The sequence below is a fragment of the Primulina tabacum genome, chromosome 10 (assembly GCF_025594145.1).
Source record: "Primulina tabacum isolate GXHZ01 chromosome 10, ASM2559414v2, whole genome shotgun sequence".
Taxonomy (NCBI): Eukaryota; Viridiplantae; Streptophyta; class Magnoliopsida; order Lamiales; family Gesneriaceae; genus Primulina; species Primulina tabacum.
In genome coordinates, this window is record NC_134559.1 from 39,772,745 (window position 1) to 39,793,740 (window position 20,996).

Genomic DNA, 20,996 nt, shown 5'->3' on the forward strand with positions numbered 1-20,996 from the left:
CTTAATCAAGAGTCCTTGTCCAACAAGGATTTCTCGGCCATCTTATGGTAGAGGAGTATGGAGCTTGTTTTTTGGTTTGGGCTGTTTTCCATGGGATCTTTGGGCCCAGTAGCGTACTTTAGGATGTTGGTCAAGTTTTGGATCAACATGGTTCGGGGGTAACTCGTGAAAATCAAGAGATGGCTCTAGGTCGAAGATTTTAAGTCATTAGGGTTTTTAAAACTTGGGAAAATTGAAAAATGGTTCACGGGGGTTGAGTCGTGGTTCATAAGGGCTAAAATAATATAAAAAGACTAAATTCTCAACTGGTATCAACACTTAGGAATCTAGGTACATAAGCCTGGAGGTCCTGGGTTCAAGTGTTGGGGAAGGCGAAAGAAACCACTTACCAGGGGTGAGATATTCTATGAGTGACGGTGCATTGGCATGGGCCGAGGCCCATGCTGGACTATCCTAACGACCCATGAACTGTAGTGGTGCGTGGGTATGGGCCGAGGCCTTTGTTGGTTCAGCCTAATGGCCCATGATCGTTACAAAAAAAAGCGCTTTTTTTGTAACGATCATGGGCCATTAGGCTGAACCAACAAAGGCATCGGCCCATGCTGGACCATCCTAACGACCCATGACAAGTAGTGGTGCGTGGGTATGGGCCGAGGCCTTTGTTGGTTCAGCCTAATGGCCCATGATCATTATAGCACTGCTCACGCTCAATCAGAACCATGAAGTTAAGCGTTCTGGCGCGATGGTAGAGCTAGGATGGGTGACCTCCCTGGGAAGTCCTCGTGTCGCGACCTTTTACGTAAATTATGGATAAAACAATCGAACTAATTGTTTTTAATGAGTTAACCGTCTCCGGAGTAATCTGCGTCATACCCTTCCGCACAGAACCGGCTCACGACAACAAAAATCGCTAAATGTTCCCAGAAAATAGAAAAAAAAATAGGAAAAAAAAATAGCGAATTTAAAGTTATTATTATGCCTGGGATAAGATAAAATGGAACCGGAATTGAATTTCGGACTTCCTAAGCGGATTACTCGAGGAAACGGAAGCTTAACAGAAGCGGAAAATCGCATATTAGAGGGTCTTAGAGAAGGAATTCGGCTAAAATCTTGCCAACTCATTGCGGAGTAATGAGTCTCGTTCGTTTGCCCGTTTACAATCTAATTAGGCTACAATTTTGTCCAAATCTGGCAGAGCCCGAGCTACGTTGATTTTACATGTCTTATCTGGTCCCGATCGTGATTCAGATGATTTGAGCCAAAAATCGTCTGTGACAAGTAATCAAAAATAGAAAAACACGAAAAGGGTTCCAACACGAGGACTTCCCAGGTGGTCACCCATCCTAGTACTACTAGCCCAAGCACGCTTAACTTCGGAGTTCTGATTGGATCCAGTGCATTAGTACTGGTATGGTCGCAACCGACATTGAGTGGGGTGTTTATTCCTATATCCCTCGAGTACGTGTGGCGCGAGCGGCAATGGACAACACGCGGCACTGCTCTCGCCCAATCAGAACCATGAAGTTAAGCGTTCTGGCGAGATGGCAGAGCTAGGATGAGTGACCTCCCTGGGAAGTCCTCATTCGCGACCGTTTACATAAATTATAGCTAAAACAGTCGAAATAATTGTTTTTAATTAGTTAACCGTCTCCGGAGTAATCTCCGTCATTCCATTCCGCACAGAACCGGCTCACGACAACAAAAATCTCTAAATGTTCCCAGAAAATAGAAAAAAAAATAAGAAGAAGAAAATAGCGAATGTAAAGCTATTATTATGCCTGGGATACGATAAAATGGAACCGGAATCGAATTTAGGACTTCCTAAGCGGATTTTCTCGAGAAAACAAAAGCTTAACTAAACCGGAAAATCGCAAATTAGAAGGTCTTAGAGAAGGAATTCGGCTAAAATCTCGCAGGCTCATTGCGGAGTAATGAGTCTCGTTCGTTTGCCCGTTTACAATCTAATTAGGCTGCAATTTTGTCCAATCCGGTAGTGCCCGAGCTACGTTGATTTCACATGTCTTATCTTGTCCCGATCGAGATTCAGATGATTTATGCCGAAAATCGTCTGTCAACAAGTAATCAAAAATAGAAAAACGCGAAAAGGGATGCAACACAAGGACTTTTTAGGCGGTCACCCATCCAAGTACTGGTCTCACCCAAGCAAGCTTAACTTCAGAGTTCTGATGGGATCCGGGTGCATTAGTGCTGGTATGATCGCACCCGACATTGAGTGGGATGTTTATTCTTATATCCCTCGAGTACGTGTGGAGCGGGCTGCGATGGACAACACGCGGCACTGGTCTCGCCTAATCAGAACCATGAAGTTAAGCGTTCTGGCGCGATAGAAGAGCGAGGATGGGTGACCTCCCTGGGAAGTCCTCGTGTCTCGACCCTTTACGTAAATTATGGCTAAAACTGTCGAAATAATTGTTTTTAATGAGTTAACCATCTCCGGAGTAATCTGTGTCATACCCTTCCAAACAGAATAGGCTAACGACAACAAAAATCGCTAAATGTTTCCAGAAATAAAAAAAAAGAAGAATAAAATAGCGAATGTAAAACTATTAATATGCCTGGGATACGATAAAATGGAATCGAAATCGAGTTTCGAACTTCCTAAGCGGATTTATCGAGGAAACGAAAGCTTAACCAAAGCGGAAAATCGCAAATTAGAGGGTCTTAGAGAAGGAATTCGGCTAAAATCTCGCCAGCTCATTGCGAAGTAATGAGTCTCGTTCATTTGCCCGTTTACAATCAAATTAGGCTACAATTTTTTCCAAATCCGGCAGTGCCCGAGCTATGTTGATTTCACATGTCTTATCTTGTCCTGATCGAAATTCAGATGATTTGAGCCGAAAATCGTCTTTCAACAAGTAATTAAAAATAGAAAAATACGAAAAGGGGTGCAACACGAGTTCTTCCCAGGGGGTCAACCATCCTAGTACTGCTCTCGCCCAAGCACGCTTAACTTCGGAGTTCTGATAGGATCCGGTGCATTAGTGCTGGTATGATCGCACCCGACATTACTTGTAAAGCGGGCGGCGATGGACAACACGCGGCACTGATCTCGCCGAATTAGAACCATGAAGTTAAGCGTTCTGGCGCGATGCCAGAGCTAGGATGGGTGACCTCCCTGGGAAGTCCTCGTGTCGCGACCCATTACGTAAATAATTGTTTTTAATTATTGTTTTTAATGAGTTAACCGTCTCCGGAGTAATCTGCGTCATACCCTTCCGCACAGAACCGGATAACGACAACAAAAATCGCTTAATGTTCCCAGAAAATAAAAAAAAAATAAGAAGAAGAAAATAGCGAATGTAAAACTATTATTATGCCTGGGATATGATAAAATGGAACGAAATCGAATTTCGGACTTCCTAAGCGGATTTCTCGAGGAAACAGAAGCTCAACAGAAGCGGAAAATCCCAAATTAGAGGGTCTTAGAGAAGGAATTGGGCTAAAATCTCTCCAGCTCATTGCGGAGTAATGAGTCTCGTTCGTTTGCCTGTTTACAATCAAACTAGGCTACTATTTTGTCCAAATCCGGTAGTGCCCGAGTTACGGTGATTTCACATGTATTTTCTGGTCCCGATCGTGATTCAGATGATTTGAGCCGAAAATCGTCTGTCAACAAGAAATCAAAAATAGAAAAACACGAAAAGGGGTGCAACACGAGGACTTCCCAGTGGGGGAAACCCATCCTAGTACTGCTCTCACCCAAGCACGCTTAACTTCGGAGTTCTGATTGGATCCAGTGTATTAGTACTGGTATGATCGCAACCGACATTGAGTGGGTTGTTTATTTTTATATCCCACGAGTACGTGTGGCGCGAGCGGCGATGGACAACACGCGGCACTACTCTCGCCAAATCAGAACCATGAAGTTAAGCGTTCCGGCGAGATGGCAGAGCTAGGATGGGTGACCTCCATGGGAAGTCCTCGTGTCGCGACCGTTTACGTAAATTATGGATAAAACAGTCGAAATTATTGTTTTTAATGAGTTAACCGTCTCCGGAGTAATCTGCTTCATACTCTTCCGCACAGAACCAGCTCACTACTACAAAAATCGATAAATGTTCCAAAAAAAATAGAAAAAATTAAGAAGAATAAAATAGCGAATGTAAAGCTATAATTATGCCTCGTATACGATAAAATGGAACCGGAATCGAATTTCGAACTTCCTAAGCGGATTTCTCGAGAAAACGAAAGCTTAACAGAAGCGTAAAATTTCGCCAGCTCATTGCGGAGCAATGGGTCTCGTTGTTTTGCCCATTTACAATAAAATTAGCCCAGAACCGGCTCACGACAACAAAAATCGTTAAATGTTCCCAGAAAATAGAAAAAAAATAAGAATAAGAAAATAGCGAATGTAAAGCTATTATTATGCCTTGGATACGATAAAATGGAGCCGTAATCGAATTTTGGACTTCCTAAGCGGATTTCTCGAGGAAACGGAAGCTTAAAAGAATCGGAAAATCGCAAATTTGAGGGTCTTAGAGAAGTAATTTGGCTAAAATCTCGCCAGCTCATTGCGATGTAATGAGTCTCGTTCGTTTGCCCGTTTACAATCAAATTAGGATACAATTTTGTCGAAATTCGGCAGCGCCCGAGCTACGTTGATTTCACATGTCTTATCTGGTCCCGATCGAGATTTAGATTATTTGAGCCGAAAATCGTCTGTTAACAAGTAATCAAAAATAGAAAAACAAGAAAAGGGGTGCAACACGAGGACAGCCCAGGGGGTCACTCATCCTAGTACTGCTCTCGCCCAAGCACATATAACTTCGGAGTTCTGATGGGATCCGGTGCATTAGTGCTGGTAAGATCGCACCCGACATTGAGTGGGATGTTTATTCTTATATCCCTCGAGTACGTGTGGAGCGGGTGGCGATGGACAACACGCGGCACTGCTCTCGCCCAATCAAAACTATGAAGTTAAGCGTTTTGGCGCGATGGCCGAGCTAGGTTGGGTGACCTCCCTGGGAAGTCCTCGTGTCACGACCGTTTACGTAAATTATGGATAAAACAGTCGAAAATAATTTTTTTTAATGAGTTAACCGTCTCCGGAGTAATCTGCGTCATACCATTCAACACAGAACCGGCTCACGACAAAAAAAATTGCTAAATGTTACCAAAAAATAGAAAAAAATAAGAAGAAGAAAATAGCGAATGTAAAGCTATTATTATGCCTGGGATACGATAAAATGGAACCGGAATCGAATTTCGAACTTCCTAAGCGTATTTCTCGAGGAAACAGAAGCTTAACAGAAGCGGAAAATCGCAAATTAGAGGGTCTTAGAGAAGGAATTCGGCTAAAATCTCGCCAGCTCATTGCAGAGTAATGAGTCTCATTCGTTTGTCCGTTTACAATCAAATTCGGCTACAATTTTGTCAAAATCCGGCAGTGCCCGAGATAAGTTGATTTCACATGTCTTATCTGGTCCTGATCGAGATTCAGATGATTTGAGCCAAAAATCGTCTGTCAACAATTAATCAAAAATAGAAAAACACGAAAAGAGGTGCAACACGAGGAATTCCAAGGGGCTCACCCATCCTGGTACTGCACTCGCCCAAGCACACTTAACTTCGGAGTTCTGATGGGATCCGGTGCATTAGTGCTGGTATGATCGCACCCGACCTTGAGTGGGATGTTTATTCTTTTATCCCTCGTGTACGTTTGGAGCAGGCGGCGATTGACAACACGCGGCACTACTCTATCCCAATCAGAACCATGAAGTTAATCATTCTGGCGCGATGGCAGAGATAGGATGGGTGACCTCCCTAGGAAGTCCTCGTGTCTAGACGGTTTACGTAAATTATGGCTAAAACAGCCGAAATAATTGTTTCAAATGAGTTAACCATCTCCGGAGTAATCGGCGTCATACCCTTCCGCGCAGAACCGGCTCACGACAACAAAAATCGCTAAATGCTCCCAAAAAATAAAAAAAAAAAATAAGAATAAGAAAATAGCGAATGTAAAGCTATTATTATGCCTGTGATGCGATAAAATGGAACCTGAATCGAATTTCGGACTTCCTAAGCGGATTTCTCGAGAAACAGAAGCTTAACAGAAGCGGAAAATCGCAAATTAGAGGGTCTTAGAGAAGGAATTCGGCTAAAATCTCGCCAGCTCATTGCGGAGTAATGAGTCTCGTTCGTTTTCCCGTTTACAATCAAATTAGGCTACAATTTTGTCCAAATCCGGCAGTGCCTGAGCTACTTTGATTTTACATGTCTTATTTGGTCCCGATCGAGATTCAGATGATTTGAGCCGAAAATCGTCTGTCAACATTTAATCAAAAATAGAAAAACACAAAAAGGGGTGCAACACGAGGAAATCCCAAGAGGTCACACAGCCTAGTACAGCTCTCGTCCAAGCACGCTTAACTTCGGAGTTCTGAGGGGATCCGGTGCATTAATGCTGGTATGATCGCACCTGACATTGAGTGGGATGTTTATTCTTATATCCCTCGAGTATGTGTGGAGCGGGCGGCGATGGACAACACGCGGCACTGCTCTCGCCCAATCAGAACCATGAAGTTAAGCGTTCTGGCGCGATGGCAGAGCTAGGATGGGTGACCTCCCTAGGAAGTCCTCCTGTCGCGACCGTTTACGTAAATTATGGCTAAAACAGTCGAAATAATTGTTTTTAATGAGTTAACCATCTCCGGAGTAATCTGCATCATACCCTTCCGCACAGAACCGGCTCACGACAACAAAAATCGCTAAATGTTCCTAGAAAATAGAAAAAAAATAAGAATAAGAAAATAGCGAATGTAAAGTTATTATTATGCCTGGGATACGATAAAATGGAACCGGAATCAAATTTTGGACTTCCTAAGCGGATTTCTCGAGGAGACGGAAGCTTAACAGAAGCGGAAAATCGCAAATTAGAGGGTCTTAGAGAAGGAATTCGGCTAAAATCTCGCCAGCTCATTGCGAAGTAATGAGTCTCGTTCGTTTGCCCGTTTACAATCAAATTAGGCTACAATTTTGTTCAAATCCGGCAGTGCCTGAGCTACTTTGATTTCACATGTCTTATCTGGTCACGATCGAAATTCAAATGATTTGAGCCGAAAATCGTCTGTCAACAACTAATTAAAAATAGAAAAACAAGAAAAGGGATACAACACGAGGAATTCCCAAGGGGTCACCCATCCTAGTATAGCTCTCGTCCAAGAACGCTTAACTTCGGAGTTCTGAGGGGATCCGGTGCATTAATCCTGGTATGATCGCACCTGACATTGAGTGGGATGTTTATTTTTATATCCCTCGAGTATGTGTGGAGCGGGCGGCGATGGACAACACGCGGCACTGCTCTCGCCCAATCAGAACCATGAAGTTAAGCGTTCTGGCGCGATGGCAGAGCTAGGATGGGTGACCTCCCTGGGTAGTCCTCTTGTCGCGACCGTTTACGTAAATTATGGCTAAAACAGTCGAAATAATTGTTTTTAATGAGTTAACCTTCTCCGGAGTAATCTGCGTCATACCCTTCACTACAGAACCGGCTCACGACAACAAAAATCGCTAAATGTTCCTAGAAAATAGAAAAAAAAATAAGAATAAGAAAATAGCAAATGTAAAGCTATTATTATGCCTGGGATACGATAAATGGAACCGGAATCGAATTTTGGACTTCCTAAGTGGATTCTCGAGGAAACGGAAGCTTAACAGAAGCGGAAAATCGCAAATTAGAGGGTCTTAGAGAAGGAATTCGGCTAAAATCCTCCATCTCATTGCGGAGTAATGAGTCTCGTTCGTTTGCCCGTTTACAATCAAATTAGCCTACAATTTGTCCAAATCCGACAGTGCCCGAGCTACGTTGATTTCACATGTCTTATCTGGTCCCGATCGAGATTTAGATGATTTGAGCCGAAAATCGCCTGTCAACAAGTAATCAAAAATAGAAAAACACGAAAAGGGGAACAATACGATGACTTCCCACGGGGTCACCCATCCTAGTACTGCTCTCGCCCAAGTACGCTTACATTCGAAGTTCTGATGGGATCCGGTGCATTAGTGCTAGTATGATCGCACCCGACATTGAGTGGATTTTTAATCTTATATCTTTCGAGTACGTGTGGAGCGGGAGACGATGGACAACACGCGGCACTGCTCTCGCCAAATCAAAACCATGAAGTTAAGCGTTCTGGCGCGATGGCCGAGCTAGGATGGGTGACCTTTCTGGAAGTCCTTGTGTCGCGACCGTTTACGTAAATTATGCGTAAAACAGTCGAAATAATTGTTTTTAATGAGTTAACCATCTCCGGAGTAATCTGCGTCACACCCTTCCGCACAAAACCGGCTCACGGCAATATAAATCGCTAAATGTTCCAAGAAAATAGAAAAAAATAAGTAGAAGAAAAAAGCGAATGTAAAGCTATTATAATGCTTAAGATATGATAAAATGGAACAGGAATCGAATTTCGAACTTCCTAAGCGGATTTCTCGATGAAACGGAAGCTTAACAGAAGCGGAAAATCGCAAATTAGAGTGTCTTAGAGAAGGAATTCGGCTAAAATCTCGCCAGCTCATTGCGGAGTAATGAGTCTCGTTCGTTTTCCCGTTTACAATCAAACTAGGCTACAATTTTGTCCAAATCCGGTAGTGCCCGAGCTACGTTGATTTCACATGTCTTATCTGGTCACGATCGAGATTCAGAGGATTTGATCCGAAAATCGTCTATACACAAGTAATCAGAAATAGAAAAACACGAAAAGGGGTGCATCATGAAGACTTACCAGGGGGTCAGCCATCCTAGTACTGCTCTCGCCCAAGCACGCTTAACTTCGGAGTTCTGATGGGATCCGATGCATTAGTGCTGGTATGATCGCACCCGACATTGAGTGGGATTTTTATTCTTATATCTCTCGAATACGTGTGGAGTGGGCGACGATGGACAACACGCGGCACTGCTCTCGCCCAATCAGAACCATGAAGTTAAGCGTTTTAGCGCGATGGTAGAGCTAGAATGGGTGACCTTTCTGGGAAGTCCTCGTGTCACGACCATTTACGTAAATTATGGCTAAAACAGTCGAAATAATTGTTTTTAATGAGTTAACCGTCTCCGGAGTAATCTGCGTCATACCCTTCCGCACAGAATCGGCTCACGGCAACAAAAATCGCTAAATGTTCCGAGAAAATAGAAAAAAAAATAAGAAGAAGAAAATAGCGAATGTTAAGCTGTAATTATAACTGAGATACAATAAAATGGAACAGGAATCTAATTTCGAACTTCCTAAGCGGATTTCTTGAGGAAACGGAAGCTTAAAAGAAGCGAAAAATCGCAAATTAGAGAGTCTTAGAGAAGGAATTCGGCTAAAATCTCGCGAGCTCATTGCAGAGTAATGAGTCTCATTCGTTTGTCCATTTACAATCAAATTCGGCTACAATTTTGTCAAAATCCGGCAGTGCCCGAGATAAGTTGATTTCACATGTCTTATCTGGTCCCGATCGAGATTCAGATGATTTGAGCCGAAAATCGTATGTCAACAATTAATCAAAAATAGAAAAACACGAAAAGGGATACAACAAGTGGACTTCACAGGGGGTCACCCATCCTAGTACTGCTCCTAGTACTGCTCTCGCCCAAGCACGCTTAACTTCGGAGTTCTGATGGGATCCGGTGCATTATTGCAGGTATGATCGCACCCGAAATTGAGTGGGATTTTTATTCTTATATCTCTCGAGTACGTGTGAAGCGGGCGACGATTAACAACACGCGACACTGCTCTCGCCAAATCAGAACCATGAAGTTAAGCGTTCTGGCGCGATGGCAGAGCTAGGATGGGTGACCTCCATGGGAAGTCCTCGTGTCGCGACCGTTTACGTAATTTATAGCTAAAGCAGTCGAAATAATTGTTTTTAATGAGTTAACCGACTCGGAGTAATCTGCGTCATACTCTTTTCCGCACAGAACCGGCTCACGACAACAAAAATCGCTAAATGTTCTTAAAATTATAAAAAAAATAAGAAGAAGAAAATAGCGAATGTAAAGCTATTAACAGAAGCGGAAAATCGCAAATTAGAGGGTCTTAGAGAAGGAATTCGGCTAAAATCTCGCCAGCTCATTGCGTAGCATTAGTCTCAGTCATTTGCTTGTTTACCCATCCTAGTACTGCTCTTGCCCAAGCACGCTTAACTTCGGAGTTCTGATTGGATCCGGTGCATTAGTGCAGGTATGATCGCACCCAACATTGAGTGAGATGTTTATTCTTATATCTCTCTAGTACGTGTGGAGCGGGCGACGATGGACAACACGCGGCACTGCACTCGCCCAATCAGAACTATGAAGTTAAGCGTTCTGGCGCGATGGCCGAGCTAGGATGGGTGACCTTCCTGGGAAGTCATTGTGTCCCGACCGTTTACGTAAATTATGGCTAAAACAGTCGAAATAATTGTTTTAATGAGTTAACCGTCTCCGGAGTAATCTGCGTCATACCCTTCCACACAGAACCGGCTCACAGCAACAAAAATCGCTAAATGTTCCCAGAAAATAGAAAAAAAATAAGAAGAAGAAAATAGCGAATGTAAAGCTATTATTATGCCTGAGATACGATAAAATGGAACAGGAAACGAATTTCGAACTTCCTAAGCAGATTTCTCGAGGAAACGGAAGCTTTACAGAAGCGGAAAGTCGCAAATTAGAGGTCTTAGAGATGGAATTCTCCTAAAATCTCGCCAGCTCATTTCGGAGTAATGATTCTCGGTCGTTTGCTCGTTTACAATCAAATTAGCCTACAATTTTGTCCAAATCCGGCAGTGCCCGAGCTACGTTGATTTCACATGTCTTATTTGGTCCCGATCGAGATTCAGATGATTTGAGCCGAAAATCGGCTGTCAACAATTAATCAAAAATAGAAAAACACGAAAAGGGGTGCAACACGAGGACTTCCCAGGGGTCAGACATCCTAGTACTACTCTTGCCCAAGCATGCTTAACTTCGGAGTTCTGATGGGATCCGGTGCATTAGTGCTGGTATGCTCGCACCCGATATTGAGTGGGAAGTTTATTCTTATATCTCTCGAGTACGTGTGGAGCGGGCGACGATGGACAACACGCGGCACTGCTCTCGCTCAATAAGAACCATGAAGTTAAGCGTTCTGGCGCGATGGCAGAGCTAGGATGGGTCACCTTCCTGGGAAGTCCTCGTGTCGCCACCGTTTACGTAAATTAGGGCTAAAACTGTCGAAATAATTGTTTTTAATGAGTTAACCATCTCCAAAGTAATCTTTGTCACACCCTTCCGCACAGAACCGGCTCACGGCAATATAAATCGCTAAATGTTCCCAGAAAATAGAAAAAAAAAATAAAAAGAAAGAAAATAGCGAATGTAAAGCTATTATTATGCCTAAGATACGATTAAATGGAACAGGAATCGAATTTCGAACTTCCTAAGAGGATTTCTCGATGAAACGAAAGCTTAACAGAAGCGGAAAATCGCAAATTAGAGGGTCTTAGAGAAGGAATTCGGCTAAAATCTCGCCAGCTCATTGCGGAGTAATGAGTCTCGTTCGTTTGCCCGTTTACAATCAAACTAGGCTACAATTTTGTCCAAATCCGGTAGGGCCCGAGCTACGTTGATTTCACATGTCTTATATGGTTTCGATCGAGATTCAGATGATTTGAGCCGAATATCGTCTGTCAACAAGTAATCAAAAATAGAAAAACAAGAAAAGGGGTGCATCACGAGGACTTAGCAGGGGGTCACCCATCCTAGTACTGCTCTCGCCCAAGCACGCTTAACTTTGGAGTTCTAATGGGATCCGGTGCATTAGTGTTGGTATGATCGCACCCGACATTGAGTGGGAGTTTTATTCTTATATCTCTCGAGTACGAGTGGAGCGGGCGACGATGGACAACACGCGGCACTGATCTCGCCCAATCAGAACCATGAATTTAAGCGTTCTGGCGCGATGGCAGAGCTAGGATGGGTGACCTCCTTGGGAAGTTCTCGTGTCGCGACCGTTTATGTAAATCATAGCTAAAACAGTCGAAATAATTGTTTTTAAAGAGTTAACCGTCTCCGGAGTAATCTGCGTCATACCCTTCCGCACAGAACCGGCTCACGGCAACAAAAATCGCTAAATGTTCCAGAAAATAGAAAAAAAAATAAAAAGAAGAAAATATCGAATGTAAAGCTATTATTATGCTTGAGATACGATAAAATGGAACAGGAATCGAATTTCGAACTTCCTAAGCGGATTTCTCGAGTAAACGGAAGCATAACAGAAGCAGAAAATCGCAAATTAGTGGGTCTTAGACAAAGAATTCGGCTAAATCTCGCCAGCACATTGCGGAGTAATGAGTCTCGTTCGTTTTCCAGTTTACAATCAAATTAGCCTACAATTTTGTCGAAATCCGACAGTGCCCGAGCTACGTTGATTTCACATGTCTTATTTAGTCCCGATCAAGATTCAGATGATTTGAGCCGAAAATCGTTTGTCAACAAGAAATCAAAAATAGAAAAACACGAAAATGGGTGCAACACGAGGACTTCCCAGGGGGTCACCCATCCTAGTACTGCTCTCGCCAAAGCACGCTTAAATTCAGAGTTCTGATGGGATCCGGTGCATTAGTGCTGGTATGATCGCACCAGACATTGAGTGCGATTTTTATTCTTATATCTCTCGAGTACGTGTGAAGCGGGCGACGATGGACAACACGCGGCACTGCTCTCGCCCAATCAGAACCATGAAATTAAGCGTTCTAGCGCGATAGCAGAGCTAGGACGGGTGACCTCCCTGGGAAGTCCTCGTGTAGCGACCGTTTACGTAAATTATAGCTAAAACAATCGAAATAATTGTTTTTAATGAGTTAAACGTCTCCGGAGTAATCTGCGTCATATCCTTTTCCGCACGGAACCGGCTCACGACAACAAAAATCGCTAAATGTTCCCAAAAAATAGAAAAAAAAATAAGAAGAAGAAAATAGCGAATGTAAAGCTATTATTATGCCTGGGATACGATAAAATTGAACCGGAATCGAATTTCGAATTTTCTAAGCGGATTTCTTGAGGAAACGGAAGCTTAACAGAAGCGGAAAATCGCAAATTAGAGGGTCTTAGAGAAGGAATTCGGCTAAAATCTCGTCAGCTCATTGCGGAGCAATGAGTCTCATTTTTTTGCCCGTTTACAATCAAATTAGCCTACAGTTTTGTCCAAATCCGGCAGTGCCCGAGCTACGTTGATTTCACATGTCCTATCTGGTCCCGATCGAGATTCAGATGATTTGAGCAGAAAATCGTCTGTCAACAAGTAATCAAAATAGAAAAACACGAAAAGGGGTGCAACACGAGGACTTCCCAGGGGGTCACCCATCCTACTAGTACTGCTCTCGCCCAAGCACGCTTAACGTTGAAGTTCTGATGGGATCCGGTGCATTAGTGCTGGTATGATCGCACCAGACATAGAGTGCGATTTTTATTCTTATATCTTTCGAGTACGTGTGGAGCGTGCGACGATGGACAACACGCGGCACTGCTCTCGCCCAATCAGAACCATGAAGTTAAGCGTTCTGACGCGATGGCAAAGCTAGGATGGGTGACCTTCCTGGGAAGTCCTCGTGTCGCGATCGTATACGTAAATTATGGCTAAAACAGTCGAAATAATTGTTTTTAATGAGTTAACCGTCTCCGGAGTAATCTGCGACATACCCTTCCGCACAGAACCAGCTCACGGCAACAAAAATCGCTAAATGTTCCCAGAAAATAGAAAAAAAATAAGAAGAAGGAAAACAGCGAATGTAAAGCTATTATTATGCATGAGATACGAGAAAATGGAACAGGAATCGAATTTCGAACTTCCTAAGCGGATTTCTCGATGAAACGGAAGCTTAAATGAAGAGGAAAATCGTAAATTAGAGGGCTTCAGAGAAGAAATTCGGCTAAAATCTCGATCCGCAATGAGCCTCGTTCGTTGCCCGTTTACAATCAAATTAGGCTACAATTTTGTCCAACACGAAAATAACGAAACGGGGAGCAACACGAGGACTTCCCAGGGGTCACCCATCCTTGCACTGCTCTTGCCCAAGCACGCTTAACTTCGGAGTTATGATGGGATCCGGTGCATTATTGCTGGTATGATCGCACCCGACATTGAGTGGAATGTTTATTCTTATATCTCCTGAGTACGTGTGGAGCGGGCGGCGAGGGACAACACGCGGCACTGCACTCGCCCAATCAGAACCATGAAGTTTGCGTTATGGCGCGATGGCAGAGCTTGGATGGGTGACCTCCCATGGGAATTCCTCGTGTCGGGACCGTTTACGTAAATTATGGCTAAAACAGTAGAAATAATTGTTTTTAATGAGTTAACTGTCTCCGGAGTAATCTGCGTCATACCCTTCCACACAGAACCGGCTCACGGCAACAAAAATCGCTAAATGTTCCCAGAAAATAGAAAAAAAAAATAAGAAGAAGAAAATATCGAATGTAAAGCTATTATTATGCCTGAGATAGGATAAAATGGAACAGGAATCGAATTTCAAACTTTCTAAGAGGATTTCTCGAGGAAGCGGAAGTTTAACAGAATCGGAAAATCGCAAATTAAAGGGTCTTAGAGAAGGAATTCGGCTAAAATCTCGCCATCTCATTGCGGAGTAATGTGTCTCGTTCGTTTGCCCGTTTACAATCAAATTAGGAAATAATTTTGTCCAAATCCGGCACTGCCCGAGCTACGTTGATTTCACATGTCTTATCTGGTCTCGATCGAGATTCAGATGATTTGAGCCGAAAATCGTCTGTCAACAAGTAATCAAAAATAGATTAACACGAAAAGAGGTGCAACACGAGGACTTCGCAGGGGGACACCCATCCTAGTACTGCTCTAGCCCAAGCACGGTTGACTTCGGAGTTCTGATGGGATCCGGTGCATTAGTGCTGGTATGATCGCACCCGACATTGAGTAGGATGTTTATTCTTATATTCCTCGAGTACGTGTGGAGCGGGCGGCGATAGACAACACGCGGCATTGCTCTCGCCCAATAAAAACCATGAAGTTAGCGTTCTGGCCCGATGGCAGAGTTAGTATGGGTGACCTCCCTGGGAAGTCCTCGTGTCGCGACCGTTTACGTAAATTATGGCTAAAACAGTCAAAATAATTGTTTTAATGAGTTAACAGTCTCCGGAGTAATCTGCGTCATACCCTTCCGCACAGAACCGGCTCACAACAATAAAAATCGCTAAATGTTCCCAGAAAATAGAAAAAAAATAAGAAGAAGAAAATAGCGAATATAAAGCTATTATTATGTCTGAGATACGATAAAATGGAACAAGAATCGAATTTAGAACTTCCTAAGCGGATTTCTCGAGGAAACAGAAGCTTAACAGAAGCGGAAAATCGCAAATTAGAGGGTCTTTGAGAAGGAATTCGGCTAAAATCTCGCCAGCTTATTGCGTAGTAATGAGTCTCGTCCGTTTGCCCGTTTACAATCAAATTAGCCTACAATTTTGTCCAAATCCGGCAGTGCCCGAGCTACTTTCATTTCACATGTCTTATCTGGTCTCGATCGAGATTCAGATGATTTGAGCCGAACATCGTCTGTCAACAAGTAATCAAAAATAGAAAAACACGAAAAGGGGTGCAACACGAGGACTTCCCAGGGGGTCACCCATCCTAGTACTGCGCTTTCGCCCAAGCACGCTTAACTTCGGAGTTCTGATGGGATCCGGTGCATTAGTGCTGGTATGATCGCACCCGACATTGAGTGGGATGTTTATTCTTATATCCCTCGAGTACGTGTGGAGCGGGCGGCGATGGACAACACGCGGCACTGCTCTCGCCCAATCATAACCATGAAGTTAAGCGTTCTGGCGCGATGGCAGAGCTAGGATGGGTGACCTCCCTAGGAAGATCTCGTATCGCGACCGTTTACGTAAATTATGGATAAAACAGTCGAAATAATTGTTTTTAATGAGTTAACCATCTCCGGAGTAATCTGCGTCATACCCTTCCGCACAGAACTGGCTCACGACAACAAAAATCGATAAATGTTCCCAGAAAATAGAAAAAAAATAAGAAGAAGGAAATAACGAATGTAAAGCTATTATTATGCCTCGGATACGATAAAATGGAACCGGAATCGAATTTCGAACTTCCTAAGCGGATTTCTCGAGAAAACGAAAGCTTAACAGAAGCGGTAAATCGCAAATTAGAGGGTCTTAGAGAAAGAATTCGGCTAAAATCTCGTCAGCTCATTGCGTAGTAATGAGTCTCGTCCGTTTGCCCGTTTACAATCAAATTAGCCTACAATTTTGTCTCAATCCGGCAGTGCCCGAGCTACTTTCATTTCACATGTCTTATCTAGTCCCGATCGAGATTCAGATGATTTGAGCCGAAAATCGTCTGTCAACAAGTAATCAAAAAAAGAAAAACACGAAAAGGGTGCAACACGAGGACTTCCCAGGGGGTCACCCATCCTAGTACTGCTTCTCGCCCAAGCACGCTTAACTTCGGAGTTCTGATGGGATCCGGTGCATTAGTGCTGTATGATCGCACCCGATCATTGAGTGGGATAGTTATTCTTATATCCCTCGAGTACGGGTGGAGCAGGGCGGCGATGGACAACACCGCGGCACTGCTCTCGCCCAATCATAACCATGAAGTTAAGCATTCTGGCGCGATGGCAGAGCTAGGATGGGTGACCTCCCTGGGAAGACCTCGTGTCGCGACCGTTTACGTAAATTATGGATAAAACAGTCGAAATAATTGTTTTTAATGAGTTAACCGTCTCCAGAGTAATCTGCGTCATACCCTTCCGCACAGAACCGGCTCACGACAACAAAAATCGATAAATGTTCCCAGAAAATAGAAAAAAAATAAGAAGAAGGAAATAACGAATGTAAAGCAATTATTATGTTTGGGATACGATAAAATGAACCGGAATCGAATTTCGAACTTCCTAAGCGGATTTCTCGAGGAAACGAAAGCTTAACAGAAGCGGTAAATCGCAAATTACAGGGTCTTAGATAAGGAATTCGGCTAAAATCTCATCAGCTCATTGCGTAGTAATAAGTCTCGTCCGTTTGCCCGTTTACAATCAAATTAGCCTACAATTTTGTCAAATCCGGCAGTGCCCGAGCTACTTTCATTTCACATATCTTATGTGGTCTCGATCGAGATTCAGATGATTTGAGCCGAAAATCGTCTGTCAACAAGTAATCAAAAATAGAAAAACACGAAAAGGGGTGCAACACGAGGACTTCCCAGGGGGTCACCCATCCTAGTACTGCGCTTTCGCCCAAGCACGCTTAACTTCGTAGTTCTGATGGGATCCGGTGCATTAGTGCTGGTATGATCGCACCCGACATTGAGTTGGATGTTTATTCTTATATCCCTCGAAGACGTGTGGAGCGGGCGGCGATGGACAACACGCGGCACTGCTCTCGCCCAATCATAACCATGAAGTTAAGCTTTTCTGCGCGATGGCAGAGTTAGGATGGGTGACCTCCCTGGGAAGACCTCGTGTCGCGACCGTTTACGTAAATTATGGATAAAATAGTCGAAATAATAGTTTTTAATGAGTTCACCGTCTCCGGAGTAATCTGCGTCATACCCTTCCGCACAGAACCGGCTCACGACAACAAAAATCGATAAATGTTCCCAGAAAATAGAAAAAAAATAAGAAGAAGGAAATAACGAATGTAAAGCTATTATTATGCCTGGGATACGATAAAATGGAACCGGAATCGAATTTCGAACTCCCTAGGCGGATTTCTCGAGGAAACGAAATTTGAACAAAAGCGGTAAATCGCAAATTAGAGGGTCTTAGAGAAGGAATTCGGCTAAAATCTCGTCAGCTTATTGCGTAGTAATGAGTCTCGTCCGTTTGCCCATTTACAATCAAATTAGCCTACAATTTTGTCCAAATCCGGCAGTGCCCGATCTACTTTCATTTCACATGTCTTATCTGGTCCCGATCGAGATTCAGATGATTTGAGCCGAAAATCGCATGTCAACAAGTAATCAAATATAGAAAAACACGAAAAGGGGTGCAACACGAGGACTTCCCAGGAGGTTACCCATCCTAGTACTGCTCTCGCCCAAGCACCTTAACTTCGGAGTTCTGATGGGATCCGATGCATTAGTGTTGGTATGATCGCACCCGACATTGAGTGGGATGTTTATTCTTATATCCCTCGATTACGTGTGGAGCGGGCGGCGATGGACAACACGCGGCACTACTCTCGCCCAATCATAACCATGAAGTTAAGCGTTCTGGCGCGATGGCAGAACTAGGATGGGTGACCTCCCTGGGAAAACCTCGTGTCGCGACCGTTTACGTAAATTATGGATAAAACAGTCGAAATATTGTTTTTAATGAGTTAACCGTCTCCGGAGTAATCTGCGTCTTACCCTTCCACACAGAACCGGCTCACGACAACAAAAATGAATAAATGTTCCCGGAAAATAGAAAAAAAATAAGAAGAAGGAAATAACGAATGTAAAGCTATTATTATGCTTAGGATACGATAAAATGGAACCGGAATCGAATTTCGAACTTTCTAAGCGGATTTCTCGAGGAAACGAAAGCTTAACAGAAGCGGTAAATCGCAAATTAGAGGGTCTTAGAGAAGGAATTCGGATAAAATCTCGTCAGCTCAATGCGTAGTAATGAGTCTCCTCCGTTTGCCCGTTTACAATCAAATTAGCCTACAATTTTGTTCAAATCTGGCAGTGCCCGAGCTACTTTCATTTAACATGTCTTATCTGGTCCCGATCGAGATTCAGATGATTTGAGCCGAAAATCGTCTGTCAACAAGTAATCAAAAATAGAAAAACACGAAAAGGGGTGCAACACGAGGACTTCCCAGGGGGTCACCCATCCTAGTACTGCGCTTTCGCACAAGCACGCTTAACTTCGGAGTTCTGATGGGATCCGGTGCATTAGTGCTGGTATGATCGCACCCGACATTGAGTGGGATGTTTATTCTTATATCCCTCGAGTACGTGTGGAGCGGGCGGCGATGGACAACACGCGGCCCTGCTCTCGCCCAATCATAACCATGAAGTTAAGCGTTCTGGCGCGATGGCAGAGCTAGGATGGGTGACCTCCCTTGGAAGACCTCGTATCGCGACCGTTTATGTAAATTATGGATAAAACAGTCGAAATAATTGTTTTTAATGAGTTAACCGTCTCCGGAGTAATTTGCGTCATACCCTTCCGCACAGAACCGGCTCACGACAACAAAAATCGATAAATGTTCCCAGAAAATAGAAAAAAAAATAAGAAGAAGTAAATAACGAATGTAAAGCTATTATTATGCCTGGGATACGATAAAATGGAACCGGAATCGAATTTCGAACTTCCTAAGCGGATTTCTCGAGAAAACGAAAGCTTAACAGAAGCGGTAAATCGCAAATTAGATGGTCTTAGAGAAGGAATTCGGCTAAAATCTCGGCAGCTCATTGCGTAGTAATGAGTCTCGTCCGTTTGCCCGTTTACAATCAAATTAGCCTACAATTTTGTCCAAATCCGGCAGTGCCCGAGCTACTTTCATTTCACATGTCTTATCTGGTCCCGATCGAGATTCAGATGATTTGAGCCGAAAATCGTCTGTCAACAAGTAATCAAAAAAAGAAAAACACGAAAAAGGGTGCAACACGAGGACTTCCCAGGGGGTCACCCATCCTAGTACTGTTCTCGCCCAAGCTCACTTAACTTCGGAGTTCTGATGGGATCCGGTGCATTAGTGCTTGTATGATCGCACCCGTCATTGAATGGGATGTTTATTCTTATATCCCTCGAGTACGGGTGGAGCAAGCGGCGATGGACAACACCCGGCACTGTTCTCGCCCAATCAGAACCATGAAGTTAAGCGTTCTGTTGCGATGGCAGAGCTATGATGGGTGACCTCCCTGGGAAGACCTCGTGTCGCAACCGTTTACGTAAATTATGGATAAAACAGTCGAAATAATTGTTTTTAATGAGTTAACCGTCTCCAGAGTAATCTGCGTCATATCCTTCCGTACAGAACCGGCTCACGACAACAAAAATCGATAAATGTTCCCAGAAAATAGAAAAAAAATAAGAAGAAGGAAATAACGAATGTAAAGCAATTATTATGTTTGGGATACGATAAAATGGAACCGGAATCGAATTTCGAACTTCCTAAGCGGATTTCTCGAGGAAACGAAAGCTTAACAGAAGCGGTAAATCGCAAATTACAGGGTCTTAGATAAGGAATTCGGCTAAAATCTCATCAGCTCATTGCGTAGTAATAAGTCTCGTCCGTTTGCCCGTTTACAATCAAATTAGCCTACAATTTTGTCCAAATCCGGCAGTGCCCGAGCTACTTTCATTTCACATATCTTATCTGGTCTCGATTGAGATTCAGATGATTTGAGCCGAAAATCGTCTGTCAACAAGTAATCAAAAATAGAAAAACACGAAAAAGGGTGCAACACGAGGACTTCCCAGGGGGTCACCCATCCTAGTACTGCGCTTTCGCCCAAGCACGCTTAACTTCGGAGTTCTGATGGGATCCGGTGCATTAGTGCTGGTATGATCGCACCCGACATTGAGTGGGATGTTTATTCTTATATCCCTCGAGTACGTGTGGAGCGGGCGGCGATGGACAACACGCGGCACTACTCTCGCCCAATCATAACCATGAAGTTAAGCGTTCTGGCGCAATGGCAGAGCTAGGATGGGTGACCTCCTGGGAAGACCTCGTGTCGCGAACGTTTAGTAATTATGGTAAAACAGTCGAAAATAGTTTTTAATGAGTTCACCGTCTCCGGAGTAATCTGCGTCATACCCTTCCGCACAGAACCGGCTAACGACAACAAAAATCGAAATGTTCCTATAAAATAGAAAAAAAATAAGAAGAGGAAATAACGAATGTAAAGCTATTATTATGCCTGGGATACGATAAAATTCAACTGAATCGAATTTCGAACTTCCTAGGCGGATTTTGGAGGGAAACGAAAGTTGAACAAAAGCGGTAATCGCAAATTAAAGGGTCTTAGAGAAGGAATTCGGCTAAAATCTCG

General features: G+C 43.5%; 19 non-coding genes and 5 pseudogenes across 19 annotated transcripts; all 24 read right to left on the reverse strand.

Moving 5' to 3' along the window:
• Positions 1-1,305: 1,305 nt before the first annotated feature.
• LOC142509188 (5S ribosomal RNA) lies at positions 1,306-1,422 on the reverse strand. Its single transcript, XR_012807373.1, has one exon. It is a non-coding gene; the product is annotated as a 5S ribosomal RNA (ribosomal RNA).
• A 683-nt stretch (positions 1,423-2,105) lies between these two features.
• Positions 2,106-2,225, reverse strand: LOC142510625 (5S ribosomal RNA; annotated as a pseudogene).
• Positions 2,226-2,903: 678 nt separating this feature from the next.
• On the reverse strand, positions 2,904-3,022 carry LOC142513632 (5S ribosomal RNA). The gene has a single exon (XR_012809569.1). It is a non-coding gene; the product is annotated as a 5S ribosomal RNA (ribosomal RNA).
• A 642-nt stretch (positions 3,023-3,664) lies between these two features.
• Positions 3,665-3,785, reverse strand: LOC142510730 (5S ribosomal RNA; annotated as a pseudogene).
• A 932-nt stretch (positions 3,786-4,717) lies between these two features.
• LOC142510099 (5S ribosomal RNA) lies at positions 4,718-4,836 on the reverse strand. The gene has a single exon (XR_012808231.1). It is a non-coding gene; the product is annotated as a 5S ribosomal RNA (ribosomal RNA).
• Positions 4,837-5,519: 683 nt separating this feature from the next.
• LOC142516384 (5S ribosomal RNA) lies at positions 5,520-5,638 on the reverse strand. Its single transcript, XR_012812181.1, has one exon. It is a non-coding gene; the product is annotated as a 5S ribosomal RNA (ribosomal RNA).
• Positions 5,639-6,322: 684 nt separating this feature from the next.
• Positions 6,323-6,441, reverse strand: LOC142510172 (5S ribosomal RNA). The gene has a single exon (XR_012808299.1). It is a non-coding gene; the product is annotated as a 5S ribosomal RNA (ribosomal RNA).
• A 683-nt stretch (positions 6,442-7,124) lies between these two features.
• On the reverse strand, positions 7,125-7,243 carry LOC142509552 (5S ribosomal RNA). Its single transcript, XR_012807720.1, has one exon. It is a non-coding gene; the product is annotated as a 5S ribosomal RNA (ribosomal RNA).
• A 680-nt stretch (positions 7,244-7,923) lies between these two features.
• Positions 7,924-8,042, reverse strand: LOC142511362 (5S ribosomal RNA; annotated as a pseudogene).
• A 680-nt stretch (positions 8,043-8,722) lies between these two features.
• LOC142509388 (5S ribosomal RNA) lies at positions 8,723-8,841 on the reverse strand. The gene has a single exon (XR_012807564.1). It is a non-coding gene; the product is annotated as a 5S ribosomal RNA (ribosomal RNA).
• A 684-nt stretch (positions 8,842-9,525) lies between these two features.
• On the reverse strand, positions 9,526-9,656 carry LOC142512318 (5S ribosomal RNA; annotated as a pseudogene).
• A 1,220-nt stretch (positions 9,657-10,876) lies between these two features.
• On the reverse strand, positions 10,877-10,994 carry LOC142507768 (5S ribosomal RNA). Its single transcript, XR_012806015.1, has one exon. It is a non-coding gene; the product is annotated as a 5S ribosomal RNA (ribosomal RNA).
• A 686-nt stretch (positions 10,995-11,680) lies between these two features.
• On the reverse strand, positions 11,681-11,799 carry LOC142507802 (5S ribosomal RNA). The gene has a single exon (XR_012806047.1). It is a non-coding gene; the product is annotated as a 5S ribosomal RNA (ribosomal RNA).
• A 682-nt stretch (positions 11,800-12,481) lies between these two features.
• On the reverse strand, positions 12,482-12,600 carry LOC142517526 (5S ribosomal RNA). Its single transcript, XR_012813268.1, has one exon. It is a non-coding gene; the product is annotated as a 5S ribosomal RNA (ribosomal RNA).
• Positions 12,601-13,285: 685 nt separating this feature from the next.
• LOC142508430 (5S ribosomal RNA) lies at positions 13,286-13,407 on the reverse strand. The gene has a single exon (XR_012806642.1). It is a non-coding gene; the product is annotated as a 5S ribosomal RNA (ribosomal RNA).
• A 569-nt stretch (positions 13,408-13,976) lies between these two features.
• LOC142511547 (5S ribosomal RNA) lies at positions 13,977-14,094 on the reverse strand (annotated as a pseudogene).
• Positions 14,095-14,779: 685 nt separating this feature from the next.
• Positions 14,780-14,898, reverse strand: LOC142517291 (5S ribosomal RNA). The gene has a single exon (XR_012813045.1). It is a non-coding gene; the product is annotated as a 5S ribosomal RNA (ribosomal RNA).
• A 681-nt stretch (positions 14,899-15,579) lies between these two features.
• Positions 15,580-15,700, reverse strand: LOC142514436 (5S ribosomal RNA). Its single transcript, XR_012810329.1, has one exon. It is a non-coding gene; the product is annotated as a 5S ribosomal RNA (ribosomal RNA).
• A 682-nt stretch (positions 15,701-16,382) lies between these two features.
• Positions 16,383-16,501, reverse strand: LOC142506407 (5S ribosomal RNA). The gene has a single exon (XR_012804701.1). It is a non-coding gene; the product is annotated as a 5S ribosomal RNA (ribosomal RNA).
• A 684-nt stretch (positions 16,502-17,185) lies between these two features.
• On the reverse strand, positions 17,186-17,306 carry LOC142517303 (5S ribosomal RNA). Its single transcript, XR_012813056.1, has one exon. It is a non-coding gene; the product is annotated as a 5S ribosomal RNA (ribosomal RNA).
• A 683-nt stretch (positions 17,307-17,989) lies between these two features.
• On the reverse strand, positions 17,990-18,107 carry LOC142517311 (5S ribosomal RNA). The gene has a single exon (XR_012813064.1). It is a non-coding gene; the product is annotated as a 5S ribosomal RNA (ribosomal RNA).
• Positions 18,108-18,789: 682 nt separating this feature from the next.
• Positions 18,790-18,910, reverse strand: LOC142516930 (5S ribosomal RNA). The gene has a single exon (XR_012812697.1). It is a non-coding gene; the product is annotated as a 5S ribosomal RNA (ribosomal RNA).
• A 684-nt stretch (positions 18,911-19,594) lies between these two features.
• Positions 19,595-19,713, reverse strand: LOC142515522 (5S ribosomal RNA). Its single transcript, XR_012811365.1, has one exon. It is a non-coding gene; the product is annotated as a 5S ribosomal RNA (ribosomal RNA).
• A 683-nt stretch (positions 19,714-20,396) lies between these two features.
• On the reverse strand, positions 20,397-20,517 carry LOC142514665 (5S ribosomal RNA). Its single transcript, XR_012810549.1, has one exon. It is a non-coding gene; the product is annotated as a 5S ribosomal RNA (ribosomal RNA).
• Positions 20,518-20,996: the final 479 nt, after the last annotated feature.